The 15806-nt window shown below is 35.4% G+C and overlaps 1 pseudogene; it reads left to right on the top strand.

Moving 5' to 3' along the window:
* The first annotated feature begins 885 nt into the window (after nucleotides 1-885).
* LOC132347135 (small nucleolar RNA U3) lies at nucleotides 886-961 on the top strand (annotated as a pseudogene).
* The last annotated feature ends 14845 nt before the right edge of the window (nucleotides 962-15806 follow it).

Here is a 15806-nt window from a genome sequence, read left to right as displayed (position 1 = left end):
TAGAAGAGCATCGAGGAGAAGGAATAATGCTGTAGTAATTTTTGAAAATGATAATTTGCTGCAAAATAAACAATATTTCATATATGTATACATATGGTATGGCTATAAGAAAAACAAAGAAATGATCATCTTAAAATTCAGTCTAGCAGTTATAAATACGGCAATGGGAGTGGGTTGCATCGTTTGCAAATATTTTCTCCCATTCTGTGGTTTGTCTTTTTGTTTTGCTTATGATTTCTTTTGCAGTACAAAAGCTTTTGAGTTTAATTAGGTCCCATTTGTTTATTTCTGTTTTTATTCCCATTACTATAGGAGATAGATAGAAAAAGATATTGCTGCAATTTGTGTCAAAGAGTGTTCTGCCTACATTTTCCTTTAAGAGTTTTAGAGTATCCAGTCTCACATTTAGGGCTTTAATCCATTTTGATTTCATTTTTGTGTATGGTGTAAAAGAATGTTCTAGTTTCATTTTTTTACATGTAGATGTCCAGTTTTCCCAGCACCATTTATTGAAGACTGTCTTTTCACTATTGTTTATTTCTGGACTTTCTATCTTGTTCCATTGATTTATATTTCTGTTTTTATGCCAGTACCATATTGTTTTGATGACTATAGCTTTGTAATGTAGTCTAAAATCAAGAAGCCTGGTTACTCCAGCTCCATTTTTCTTCCTCAAAATTGCTTTGGCTATTAGGGGTCTTTTGTGTCTCCATACAAATTAAAAAAAAAAAAAAAATGATACAAATGAACTTATTTACAAAACAGAAACAAGCTTACAGACTTGGAGAATGAATTTATGGTTACCGGGGGGAAGGGTGGAGGAGAGGGATAGCTTGGGAGTTTGGGATTGACATGTACACACTGCTACCTTTAAAATAGGTAAGCAAGACTATACTTTCAGGGATCATTTCTATAGTTCGTTACTAGAGAAGTTTCTCTGAATGCGTAGAGCACCTTAAGGCTGTGAAAAAATGAATAAATAAATAAATAAATGAATAAATAAAATAGGTAACCAACAAAAACCTACTATATAGCACGTGGAACTCTTCTCAATATTCTGTAATAACCTAAATGGGAAAAGAATTTGAAAAAGAATAGATACATGTCTATGTATAACTGAATCACTTTGCTGTACACCTGAAACTAACACAACATTGTTAATCAACTATGCTCCAATATAAAATAAAATTTTTTTAAAAAGAAAATTGCATTTGTGAGCATAACTTTCTATATTTTATGAAAAAAATCAGTTATGAAGATGTTTACCAACAAAACTAGCTCTGAGCATTAAACCAAAGAACCCATATATATTAATTTCCTATGACTTTTGTAAGAAACTACCACAAACTGAGGGGTGTAAAACAGCAGAAATTTACTCTTTCATATTACTGGAGACTAGAACTCTAAAATCAAGTTAACAGGGCCATCCTCTCTCAGCCCCTGATGGTTGCTGGCAATCAATGGTGTTCCCTGATTCAGGTTGCATAATTCCAATCACTGACTTGTCATCATACAGCCTCTTTACTCTGTGTGTCTGTGTCTTCATATGGCATTCTCCTCTGTGTTTCTCATAATGACACCAGTTGTATTGGATTAAGTGCACAACTCAGGTATAATCTCATTTTAATTACATCTGTAGGGACTATTCCAAATAAAGTCACATTCACACGTACCAGGGATTAGGACCTTGGCGTACATTTTGGGGAGGTGCAATTAACACACAACACTTTCTATTAAAAGGTGGGGTTGATTTTGTAGCATTGACTTTAATTTTGGAAAATGAGTTTTGAGGTTTAGAAATTTCTGTTAGTTGTTAGCTGTTCTTCCTAATTTGAACAAGCAACTTATACCTTGTTACAGTATTAAAATAGTCCATATTCACACATACTAGAAACATGTATACAGATCACTAATATAGCATTTGGATCTTTATTTTACTTCTAATTGACCGTAAAATCTTTGGAAACTCATTTCTCTGGTATCTTAGTAGCCTTACAAAAAGGTGGTAGATAGGTGTGGAGGAGGGCAGTTAATGTTGACTTCAAAAAGCTTTGGAAGTCAAATGAGAAAATAAACTAGAAAATGGAAATATAATGTAAATATCTGATACAGTTGAGACTGTCTGAGGTCAAAAATAAAATTTCCAGAGTCCATTACACTTTAAAGATATTTTACTAGTTATCTCTTACAAGATCTAAGCAAGGGACATGACCACATAAACAAACATGCTTGTTCCTATTCTTCCAATGACCCAGATACTCAAATTTCACTCTCAGGAAAACATGCAAGATATGAATGGGACTAAAAATCTATAATTATCAATATTCTCTTCTTATATAGCTTGCCTTCTATATATTGAATAATTCAATTTTTCAGTGTCTTAAAATTAGCTTTCATTTGAATATTTAAATTGCTAGAGCTGTGGTTTTCTTCCCTTCTCCTTGATTTTTAAAAATATGTATATATAATTTCAGGAGAAAATTTGATTTTTTCTATGAAAATCCCTCCCCCACTCTATTTACCAAATCTAACACTGGGCCACATTAAATTTCTAAATTTATTACCAAACTTCATGAAGGCAGAAATTTGAAATTTTTTATGCTCACTGTGATATCTCCAGTAAGAACAGTCTGTAGTAGAAACACAATATATATTTTTGAATAGATGACTATATTAATTGAAAAGCCCATACAGGTGAAGCAGTATAACAATGGTTCAGAGAAAAGGCTCGTAGACTAACTGCCTTCATATCCTGGTTTAACCCCTTATTAGCTGCTTACCAGCCACTTTTCACCATAAGCAAGTCACTCAATTTCTCACAACCTCTGTTTTCTTATTTGTAAAATGAGGATATTAGTAGATATTGTTTCATTGTCATTTATAGGAGTAAATACATGTAAGTTGCATAGAACAATGAATGAAGCAATTATCTAAACCTAATATGTAATTCTTAAGAGATGATATATACTAAGTATTTAAAAATGATAACTATTACAATACTGTTGTATTTGTCATTTGTTGTTTTTGATTTATTGAACAGCAGCCACTTTTATGTATCATATACTTAGAAAAATTAGATGTCATTGAAATCTGTGTGCTAATGAGATCTAAAAGCAGCTTCCTGTAATGTTGGCTATTTGTTCAATGAGGACAGAAACACTTAAGTCAGTCTGCCCTTTTTGTTTCTTTGTTTATTTGTTTCTTTGCTTTTATTTTTCTTTTTCCTTACCTATAGTTCAGACTCTTAAAATCAAAAGTAAAGGAAATTGAGCACTGCATTTCCCAGATCACAGCCATGAAGAAACTAGGGCTTTTTTCTCACATGGCCAGGCTTAACACTTACCACTGTGACTTGTAACTTAACATTTATGAATCTCCGTTTTCTTATTGACAAAAAAAGAAACTGTCTCCCTGTGCTAGGCAACTGTGACAAATAAATTATATGCATATAAAAAGTGCCTGAGATAAAACAAGTGATCCCTATTTCCGAGTTTCCTTCTTCATTCTGTCAGCCTTCTCCAATCAGTTCACGTTTTCTGCTCTGGTAACACTACAAACTGCCTTGTCTCACACTTCTTATGTTCCTTAATAAAGTTCAATTTGTTTTGCCTATAATTATCAGAAATTATTTATCCAACATAAAAATTATATTAAGATTTTGTTTCCTTCAGGATTCTTTTTTAAAAAATCAGTCACCAGGGTGCCTGTTAAGAAGTTTACTGTAAAAATATTTAATTGTAAGGAAGATTGGAATAGCCATATCTGCACAGTGAACAGTTGTGAAAGCTAATTTTAAGACACTGAAAAAATGAAACTATTTAATGTTTAGAAGGCAAGAAGTTTAAGAAGAAAACATTGATAATCATTGGGTTTGGGCCCCATTTATATCTTGCATGTCTTCCTGAAAGTGCAATTTGAGTATTTGTAACCAAAGGAAGGTGGAACTTTATGGAAGTTAAATCATTGGCACAAGATGGCTTGACAGGCATGAACTAAGGTCAAGAATAGTTTATCTGAATGTTTGATGATAATAAATCATAGGGAATGTCTGATACAGTTTTCTCTACACTAAAGATGGCCTTGCCATTGGAATCCTAATATTTACTTTATGCTTAAACCTCTTCCTAAAATTCTTGTAGTTTGATTACTTAAAAAATTGTCTCATAAACAGAAGTTAACATACTTTTTCTCTATTTAAGGCCAGACAGTAAATATTCCAGTGCCTGTTGCAAAATTGTGCAAAACTGCTCAACGCTGCCTTTGAAGAATGGAAGAAGACACAAACAATATATAAACAAATGAGTGTGTTCCAACAAACTTTTGTTCACAAAACAGTTGGTGGACTGGATTTGGCCTGCAGGCCATAGTTCCTCAACCTCTGCTCTTAAATACATATTGGGGAAAAAAGAGTGAGCTTTAAGCTAGGGATTCTTTATCACACTTTGGAAAGATCATGTGTTATGAATCTGGTAGTCTTATGTTCCATTAACCATCATTTACTAGTTGATTTTTCCTGGACTAATTATTTAATATCAGTGCTATTTGGTATGCTATTATATGTTGAAAAACACAGATCCATACAGAGGATGGTTCTTTTTGGTAGTGAACATCTTCAAAAAAAATTATGCTATATGCCTAAATTTCTTCCGTTCTTACTTCATGTGCTTGACAGGATGCTGTATTACTCATTTATACTTTATGGAGAAAGTTTTTCTCAAATCAGTTGTGCTAAAAAGACTGATATAAGGAGGCCAGGAGTATATCTGCAGGTATTACACATCAGAGAGTGCGAAGGGAGAAGCCTGCAAGTGAAGACTGAATCACAGAAAAAACAAACACCAGGCATAATAAAGACAACATTTTTACAGTTATGATGTTGCCTGTGGTTTTTGAAGTGGAAAGCACACTGCTTTAGTATCATCCTATTCTAGTACTACTGTATATATGTGTTCACCATCCATAAAAGTGAAAATTTCAAGTGTACATGCAGACATGTTTAAAAGGAGAACAAAATTCCACCCAAAACCTTACCAAACCAACCAACCAAACCAGGGTCCTATGAAATCAAATACAAATATGTTGAATTAAATTTATTTATTTAAAAAATTGCTTTATCATTTTAATTTTAAATACCAGTTGCATGACTGATTTCACACTCCATGTTTTGAATGAGTGAATTTTACAGTCAGAATTCTAAGGAAGACCTCCAGCCTGTGTAGGGCATTGCAGCTCAAAGTTTTATTCATAAACAAGTTCTAGACTGCAAACTGGGTAATATTTATAAATTTTATGGATATATGATAACTGGATATATATTATATATGTCATAAGTAATATATGGATATATATGTATTATTCATAAATATATGTGGATAAATATTTTATTATATAGGATATACTTTATATTTATGGACATATATATATTCATAAACAAGTACTGGACTGTAAACTGAGTAAATATTTATTTTACAGCAGTTTGATCTAAAAAAGTATGTATAATGAATCTAATAATAAAATATGTGGACTTGATTTTTGTGTAGTTTTGTTTTTTGTCCTTCATTTCATTTTTATAGTAATTTAATTTTTTCCATTACATAAAGGTATCAGTCCATTACCAATTAAAGTTTGGGAGGACAGATTCTTTCCCATCAATAGTTTAAGAATCACTGCTATAGGGCATGAGATGGTGTTGTGGGAGCACAGGAAGGATCAAGGCAGAATTGGTAAATATCTGGCATGAGTTGCGCTGACTTCCAAGAGGCAACTATTAAGCCCATATCAATATCTAAAAGTCATCAGTAGCCATGTTCATCCACTGCATGTTTTAAGCTAGTGGATTAGAAATGCTGATGAGAATCCAGCTCCAGGGAAGGAAGTCTCCTTCCCAGTAAGCAGAACCAGAAAGCTGAGGTCCTTAGAAGACAACAAAGCCATTTCTTCAAAAATCTATCAGGATTAAGAAGAGAAATCTGGGGGAACAAGACTGATGGGATGTCAAGATTAAATTAAAATGTGAAGTGTATCTAACCCTGTGGACTGGGAGTTCTTCTCTGGTGATTTTCAACATTTCTGTGGGTAGAATTTCCATAGCTTCTGCAGAGTTCAAAGATACATTTAAGAACTGCTACCATGAGCACAGTATGTCAGTAGTTTCAGTGATGAACATCACAAGAAACACAAGCAAGTTGACAGGAAACAGAATCCACATATAATCCAGTCAATTTGATGCATGAAAGTCACCAACATGCATAAACCTGACCCATCTCCCACCCCAAACACAGTTGTTTAACATGATCTGTTCAGAGAATCTGGAAGCAATCCTGGCTAGGTTGCAGAACCTCTCAGCTCATATGCTTTTAGGGGAAGTTTCATTCATAACTAAGAACAAATAAGCATAGGTGATGTTAACTTTAAAGCAAAAGTGTAAGGTTCCAAAATGGTTGTGCAAGTAAACCTCTAACTTTAACCATGGATAGAATTTAAACTTCTAACATTTAAGAAATTATTTTCCTTTATACAGAACATCTAAAATTTCATGAAATTATGTTCCAAGAACTTTTTGTGAAGTTACTGAAACAGGAAAATTACCTTGGATTACACATAATTTCAAAGCTTAGAGATAATAGGCAAAGCTTTACCACTATAATATTGTAGTAGCCCATGTAAGAGATGGAAGTGACAAAAACCCTGTTCCCATATAGTTAACACAGTCAGTTGTAAGCCCTCTCTGCTTTCCCCAACACCCTTGGGCTGGTTTCTCTTTCCTATCTGTCTTCTATTTTTCTCTCTATCTATAACTTCATATCTTTTCCTGTTTCAATCTTTCATTTTTAATCCTAACTCAACTTAACTTCCTCCACTTTTTACTCCTTTAAATAACCATATTATAATACTTAAAGTTCTCTCTCTCTTGCTCTATCAAATAATTGATTCCAATTTCTTAATATTTTTTTTAATTCTGGAAATTTAAATTCCTTTAAATTTATTTTAAAAAATTCTTAATTGCAAATCTATGATTCTCCCACCCCTGAGTTCCTAGTTGTTGAAAGAAACCAAATTTTTCCTATCACTTTCAACTTCCCTTTCACTTCATTTCCCTTTAATAAACCAAATCTGACACAAAATTGAATTATGTCATTTAGTGAATTGAATCACCAAATTAATTAGCTCAGAGGTAATCTCCAAGGAGGAACAATTTTATGAACATCAATAAAACAAGCTATATTAAAAAGAATAATTATTTCCTGATACTCCAGGGGCTTATTTGAACAAATTCCTGTCTTTAAAATTATGTACCTCTGTCTGCTTTGTCACTCCTACTTGAAACATCATTTTGTAAGTTGTTAATAGGAAAATATATGTATAATGTACCATACAGTTCCATTGTATTGATCTTCCTGTGTTATTGGACACATTTTCTTACAAAACACTTCTAAAATTGTGTTATTCTCTTTTAGAATGGTGTAGATTAATTAGACATGAGATCAGAATGAAGGCAATAATCATTAAAACTTTGTAACATATTTTAAGGCAATTTTAAAAAATCTACTTCTTCTACTCCTCCATTTGACTTTCTAAAATGAGCCATATTTCCAAAAGTTGGGCTATTTGCCCAGTATTTTAGGTACTGTTCATCTTAAGAAATATCAAACATTGTGCAAAAAAACCCACAAATGGTCATCAATGAGTTTTATGGTTCATATTCAGACTGATGTGGTCAATTTGCTTCTGGATAAGTCACACAATATCTGACATTTTAAAAAATACTTCATGAGGTTTTTCTGATCACTAAAATTCATTTTCAACATGCCAATGTGCAAGGCATGTGCTTAGAGCAGAAGTGTGATTTCATTTTCAGGGTGGCCTAGGACAGGGCTCCATTTCTTAACTGGTTTAGAGTCTGGGCTAGGATTTTGGTTAAAAATAATGCAACTCAATTTATTTTTACAATAATGTGAAAAAATAATGTATTAACAGTATGTAATAGTTGGCTTAGAGCTATGTGTTCTTTTATTTTAAAAAGTTGATTTACTTTTATTTTTAATTCTAGTCCCTGAACAAGGAACTATGACTTCCTGACCTATAACTAATGAAAAAGTCAAATTCTGCAAGCTACATATGAGTAGAATCTACCGTATTATTACCTCTCCCCAAACCTTAGTACTACATGTAGTGTGATACTCAATTCATAAACCTCATGTTTTATTAGACTTTCTCCTTATGTTTCCTAAGTTAGAGAATTTAACTAGAAAAAACAATGTATTTCTTTTTCTTCACAGCTTAATACTTTCACAATATTAACAGTGAAGGTCTGTTCACAGGAAGCTTTCAGGTCCATTTATAGCAAAACCAGAAAAGCAGAAAAGACATATTGCCCTTTTCAATGCACTGTGAATGTCAGAGCCCTTGTGCTAGATTGTATTGATTCAGGTTTGACCGTGTGACTTGTATTGACCACTGGAATGTGAAAAAACGATTGTTGTTTTAGCCTAGACCCACAAAGAGAGACACATTAGACCTCAACGTGATGCACAAGCTGGAGAAGAGCCACCACGTGAGACCCACTGACTCTTACATACTTCATGGAGCCACTGAGAGTTGTGACTGCACTTGGTTGCTGCTTAAGGCACAGACAGTGACTACCCCAGCTCTCAGTGTACTGGGACAGTTTTCTAATACAGAACTACATGATAATAAATACAATTGGGTCTATCTAGTAGTAATCCTTTGTACATCTCTTTAATGTTGATTAATATAATGCTTGAACCCTGTCTGATGTTGTTAATAAGGGAACAGGAGTTAAAATGTCAACTGCCCCACCAATATATGCACTCTTAGCAAATCACTTTGTCCATTATCTCTTTTGTTGCTTTTTTCTTTGCTGAAAAAGGTGTTTAAGTGAACTCAGTTCTACAGCAGTGAATTGTGTCCTTTCTTTGTTGCAGCTACTATACTAGGAATCTGAGAAAATAAAGAGGAATAAACTGTGTCCTGTTTCTTTCTTGGGAGCTCCCAGGTTAGTTGTGGAGGAAGGGATGCAAGAACAGTTATAACTCAGAGACCTGACTATTATATAAAAGAAATGTGTAACCTTCTATGGAAATCCATAAAGCAAAAAGCCCTCTTAGCTAAAGAATAGGGAACTATACAATATATACAGTGGAATTTCTAAGGAAGTCAAACTATGGCATAGGAGATATGAACAAAACCCTGGTCACATGAAAATATGTGACATTTTCGGTACCTTTACGTAATTGGCTGTTTCTAGAATTAAGGTATAACATATGGAGGAACTTGAAAGGGGCAATAGATGACACTTCAAGAAGACTGGGATCGATGTGTGAAGGGTTTTCTTTCTCTGATAAACAGGAAAATAGGCAAAAGAGGTTTTGAAAATAAAATATGTTTATTAAAAATCTTTAAATGGGGGGAAGAATTGAAGAGAGTTCCATTTTACAAAGCTTATTATTGGTGATGTTTTAAAAGAAGACCTGGAGTCAAGGGATAGTTGTGTCAAGAAAATCTTCTGTGAACTTGCTGGGATGGACTATGTCTTGGCACTGAAAGTGAAACACAACATGATGAACAGAGACAGGCAGAGTCTAAAGGCTTTTGTGTGATGGAGTTAGAAGTACTTTGTGATTAATGAGATGAGGTAGATGAAGAAAAAACTGAACTACTGAAGGGAAATTTGAGGTTTCTTTCTGAGTTGGCAGATGGACACCATGCCAAAGGTAGAATGGCTTAAACAACAGAAATTTATTTTCTAATAGTTCTGGGGGCTAGAAGTCCAAAATCAAGGTGCGACCAGGATTGATTTCCTCTGAGGCCTCTCTCCTTGGCTTGCATATGGCTGTTCTCTTGCTGCTTTTTCACATGGCCTTCCTTCTGTGCAGGAATGCCTCTGGGATCTCTTTGTGTGTCTTAATCTCCTCTTCTTATAAGGACACCAATCAGATTGGATAAGGAGAGACCCTGAGGATCTCATTTTAACTTTAGTACTCCTTTCAAGGCTCTATCTCCAAACACAGTCATATTTTGAGGTACAGGGTGTTAGGGTTTCAACGTATGAATTTCAGAGGTGGGAACCCAATTCAGTCCGTAATAGACAACGATGTGGTAAAATAAGCCAGGACACACAGAAAAGATTTACAGTCATTTTTTAAGTATTATTATATAGGACTCTTTAATTATACATAAGAAGATTTCAAATATTTCTGGTATGACTAATATGTATAGCTCTGAAGATCAAGATCATACAATGGCTGATGGGAGTCATCATCTACTGTGGCTTGAATCCATGAGAATAAACATTAATATTCCAATAAGGTCAGAATCCTGGTGAGTATCGTAATGGGCCAAGGGGAAAAAATGGGATCACATAAACATGAGCTATGGCTGGAAATAAGCCAACTGTGTGGTATAGTTTAGCTATCAGTAAGCTTAAAGAGAAGCATCATTAGAAGGAAAGAAGCTCATGCTCCACTTTGCACCATGTCACTTCCATTTTAATATGTTTAATTCTGGACACCATACTTTAAGGGGAGAACAGAGAGGCTGGAGATTTATTTTAAGAATGGCATAAAGATCCAAAACATTAATTTATCCACTTTCACTCAACCAATAGATATTTAATTTTATTAAACCAATATTTGTATTACACCATATGCTAAGCAACCATTTTTAATAACTCAAGCCCTCTTGGAGTTTATAGTATAATGCTAGAAGAGCCATTAATCAGAAAGTCCCATGACTAAATGTGAAATTACCTTGTGACAAAGGATATGAATAAGAAATACATATTATGAGGGATTATACTAGAGGGATTTATCTTAGGGAGATCAGAGAAGTTTTCTCCCAAAAAAGACAAATTAAATATATATACACACATATATACGTATACATATCTCATATAAGGAATATTGAAGGGAATTAGGAGTGTTTCCCTTCTGGAAGAGACAATTCCAAGATACATATTTTCTATTTTAAGTATTTGACAAACTTTCTTCTTAAAGAGCCTTTCTATTTGTTAGTTATATTTCCAAAGGGTGACATGATAATAAATACTTGGACATTATATGGGGTAGAAATTTTATCTTGATAAAATGAGAGTGGGGGCCTTAACTCAGAAGAGCTGAATTTGAGGGTCAAAATTAGAGGAAAGGAACATAGAGTCATATAAGAAGGGAAGAATTTTATTAATCTATTGAAAGCTGAAGTTTTCAGCTTTCTGAAGTATCATTTTTGTTTAAAGAGGGGAAGCCTTGAAGCAATTAGATGTAATAACTCCACTGATTGTAAGTGAAGAGATGGCAGTATGGTTCCGTGTGTAGCAGGGGGAGGGGTAATAGGGAACAACTCCTTGGTCTTGAATGGAGAGATGGATATGTTTTCTACAGACACCAGTTAGAGGAAGGTGGAGAAAGAGCTAGGAGAATGTCCAGCAAGATTACAAAGTGGATCAATGAAACTGAGGTGAAAGAATAAATACATATTATAAAATACTGTGACAGGCACTGAGGTATCACAGTTATCTGAGGCCTCTAGATAGCAGGATATATACATCAGCGATCCTGCTATCAAAGATTTCCTGGTTTAATAAGGAGAAAATGCAGGATAAAGTCAGAATAAGGACATATGCATGGTGCTACATGGGCACACACAGAGAACACATAGACCATCTTTGGGTGAGAAAAGTCCTTCTAGAGGTGGCATTTAAACTGAGTCTTAAAGGACTAGGTAGGGTCATTGCTGTGGTCTGAATGTTTATGTCGCCTCCAAAATTCAAATGTTGGAAACCTAACCCCCAAGGTAAAACTATTAGGAGGTGGGGCCCTTGGATGGTTATTAGGTCATGAGAGGAGAGCCCAAGTGGATAGGAATATTGCCCTTGTGAAAGAGGACTGACAGAGCTGCCTACCCTTCCTTCACCAGATAAGGACACATAGTTGGCAGTCTGCAATCCAGAAGAGGACTTTCACGAGAACCTTGCTATCCTGAGACCCTGATCATAGACTTCAAGCCTCTAAAACTGTGAGATATAAATTTCTCTTGATTATAAACTACCCAGTCTACAGTATTTTGCTATAGCAGCTCAAAAGGGCTAAGACACTTATCCAGACTAATGGGACTAGAAATGATATTTTAGTCGGAGGAGACAATATAAGCATAATCTTGGCATGCAATACATCATGATATGTGCAGGAAAGTAAAAGAAAATATGCATACGTGAAAAATTAAGTGGTTGGCTCTCCAGTCTCCAAAATAACTGGGGTGAGAAAAAAAATGAAGAAAGAAACACTGACTTACCTAGAACCCTAAAACCGTGTCTGAGGTAAGTTGTGGGAACTCCTGGACTTTTATAGCTTCTATAAGTTTGTTATTTATGTTACCCTTGCATCCCCACATAGAATAGCTTGAACACAATACCATAAAAAAAAAAAATGCATTCTTATGCTTTGGAAAAGAGGAATGGTAAAACTGATGAGACTATTTCTTTCTATACTGAGTAACAACGTGTAATAGCAGTGTTATAATGCAAAAGAAAATGGACTGAATCCCTTGGGCTTGAAGAAAATAAGAAAAAGAAAAAAATTTAAAAGGCACCCTAATTTATGCAAAGTGACTTTTAGGGAAAGGGGTAGGTCAGGTTAACCAGCCAAATATCAACTCTGTAAATGTCTTATATATTATCTGTCTAACCCCTGTCTTCTCTCCTTTCTTTTATTCTTGATTTCTCAATATGTTGTCAGCCTAGCAGGATTTTCCTCATATACAGTGAAGGTAGAAAGGTGCTGTCTAGGGTAATCAGAAAGACTTCAGCAGACAAAATAGTTTCCCCACTGTTGCTTAGAAAAAAGAAAGAAAAAAAAAAAGCTATGCTTCCTTTACTTGCACGAAATGGTACTATGACTTTGGGGATGGGGTAGATGAAAATGCAAAGGAAGAGATAGTACCGTCAAAATTGCCTTGACTATAGCACAGTGCTCTTCAGTAACAAAGCAGGTATTTGTCTTGTCCAGGTTAAATAAAACATCAATCACCCCAGTGAACTATGCTTAAAATTGGAGCTTATTTATGGACATGCACTGGCAATTGCAGTCACCAATGTAAATACAATACATTTTAGTTAGAAACAGACCACATATCAGAAAGCGTCTTGACAGTCTGATAAGCAAGGCCACTGTGAGGAGAAATATGTAAAAAAGTTTGTGGTGGATTAATAGAAGCAGAAATTTTTTTTTTCTGACAAAGGGAAGGATGTGAAATGCAGGAAGAAAAAATGAGAGAGAATAAATTGTTCTATGTATATATATGAAGGCACTCTTTCTGTTATTCACAGTAGCTCTTTCTGTTACTTTGCATTCAGAGATGAAACTCCTGAGGAAGCTTGATCTGGGTGGATACTTGTGGGTGTGAAATATATGTTCACAGCTGGTTTTGACAAATATATCTAATGGGCTGGAAAACACAAAACAAAGTAAAATTTAACAATAACAGTAAAGAATAAAGAATGCACTCTGCCCTTAAAATGATTATAATATATTTGGGAAACCAGGAAACTGAAAGTAAAGCTGTTTAAAGGTAAGTAAGGTAAGGTTGGGATTTCTTGGGTTATATTCCAGCTCTCCCAAAGACTATAATGTTGTAACTGACAACTCACCCCTGAGAATAAAGAGAGGCACTACTTGAGCTTCTCATTTATTCTTGGTTCAGATTCTTCCAAAATACCTTAAGATCCCAGAAATTTTTTTTTTTTTTTTGAATTTTGACACCAGGCAAGGGAAGTAGAAGGGGAAACAACTTCGTTGTTAGAGAAAGTTTTTGAAGTCTGTGTCCAGCTTTGAATGCCTTATACAGGTACTTGCATATGTTTATGAAATTTGAGGATGAATAGGAGCAGGTAGGGTGGTCAACTTGGCCCACTTGTCTAGGATGTCCCCTGTTTTAAAATGTAACATCCCGCATTTTGAAAATCTCCTAAATCAAGAGAACATTTGGTGAGTTGGTCAATCTAGAAATAGGAGAGATTAGCATCTTTCCCCCAGCTAGAATTGACTGGGTGTCAGGACATTCAGACAGACCCTGGTACCACTAGCAATTAAGTAAACGGCCATGGGGTGGAGGCAGTGCTTATTGAATTGGGAAAAGCATAAAGTTTTCCAAAGTAGCCATACTTCATATAATAGGGACTCCTTATTCCTTGTGGATCTAAAGAACTCTGTAGAAAATAGGAGCTGGGAAAAATGTCATGACTGTCATTAATTACCCTTCCCAATTAAGGACTATCTAAGAGGTAATGGGGCCCAATTGAGAAGTTTTGAAGTAGATAACTCAATAGAGGAAGGGATGGTTACTATGTTTCTGTAGAATTGCTAACTTCAGAAACTATAGGGTATTGTTCAGGTGAGACTCAAAGACCAACTTCACCACACAGACCCAACAGCCCGCACTGTTGTTCAGATTAAGGGAATTGGAAGCTGGCAAGTTCATAGGCAGATAGTTTCTAGCAATGCAGTAAACCAGATTGGATGTAGGCACCAAAAACTGGTGCTGACAGAGTGATAAAAAGGAAACAGCCATGAAACATCCTGTTTCTTCCAATATGCCCTTGACCAGGACTTAAGCAGATAAAACCCTCTCATTTCTGGCAATGGGTATCAGGGAAACTTGTAAAGTTAGGAAGAAATTGAAAGGAGATACTGTTGAATGGGTGGGTGTTGGAGCCATGGAATTTAGACACAAACCATGATGGAGATGGGTACATGACAGTAGCCAAAATCGCAATCGTTGTACTAAACTAACGTCACTCTTGATTGGATTTACTCCAAGGACTAACTGATGGGAAAATAAGGCTGATTTGCAGGATAGAAAAGGAAATATTTGGAGATGGGAAATATTTGTGGTTCAATATTACTGCAGGGTTATCTTTCTAGAAGAGATGAATTTGATTTTTCTTTTTCATTCAAAACTAAATTAAATAATGCATAATTTGCATGACTTCCTAGAGAGAGGAGTCTCAACTGGCCTGTAAGCAGAAGCTGATTAGATCATGTGATTACTTCTTACCACAGGATTCATTCTACAAAGCCCTTCTTGGGGCATACTAATAGGACAAGAACATTAGCAGTTACTCAAAAGCAATTCTGAGTGCTCAGCTATCTGTGTCTTCGTGGAATGACAAAAGGAACATGGAGTTTGTGTGTTCTATAGCCAGAGGCAAATAAGGAAGCAAAGGCAGGCAGGAACATTTCTTATTAAAACAGAATATACTCATCCGTAAACCACACTCAGAGAAGTCCGTGTCACATATTTCTTAGAAAATGGCTTCTGAAGTAGCTGAATTATACATAAAAACTAAAGTAGAGGGAGACCTTCAAGATGGCTGAGGAGTAAGATATGGAGATCAACTTCCTCCCCACAAATACATCAAAAATACATCTACATGTGGAACAACTCCTACAGAACACCTACTGAATGCTGGCAGAAGACCTCAGGTTTCTCAAAAGGCAAGAAAATCCCCACGTACCTGGGTAGGGCAAAAGAAAAAAGAAAAAAACAGAGGCAAAAGAATAGGGACAGGGCCTGCACCTCTGGGAGGGAGCTATGAAGGAGGAAAACTTTCCACACACTAGGAAGCCCCTTCACTGGTGGGGCTGGGGGCTGGAGGGGTGGGTAGGGAAGCTTCCGAGCCATGGAGGGGAGCACAGCAACAGGGGGACAGAGGGCAAAGTGCAGAGATTCCTCACAGAGGATCGGTGCTGACCAGGACTCACCAGCCTGAGACGCTTGTCTGCTTATCCACT

Source organism: Balaenoptera ricei, chromosome 13 (assembly GCF_028023285.1).
Source record: "Balaenoptera ricei isolate mBalRic1 chromosome 13, mBalRic1.hap2, whole genome shotgun sequence".
In the NCBI taxonomy this organism is placed as follows: Eukaryota; Metazoa; Chordata; class Mammalia; order Artiodactyla; family Balaenopteridae; genus Balaenoptera; species Balaenoptera ricei.
This window is presented reverse-complemented; position numbering and strand designations above follow the sequence as displayed.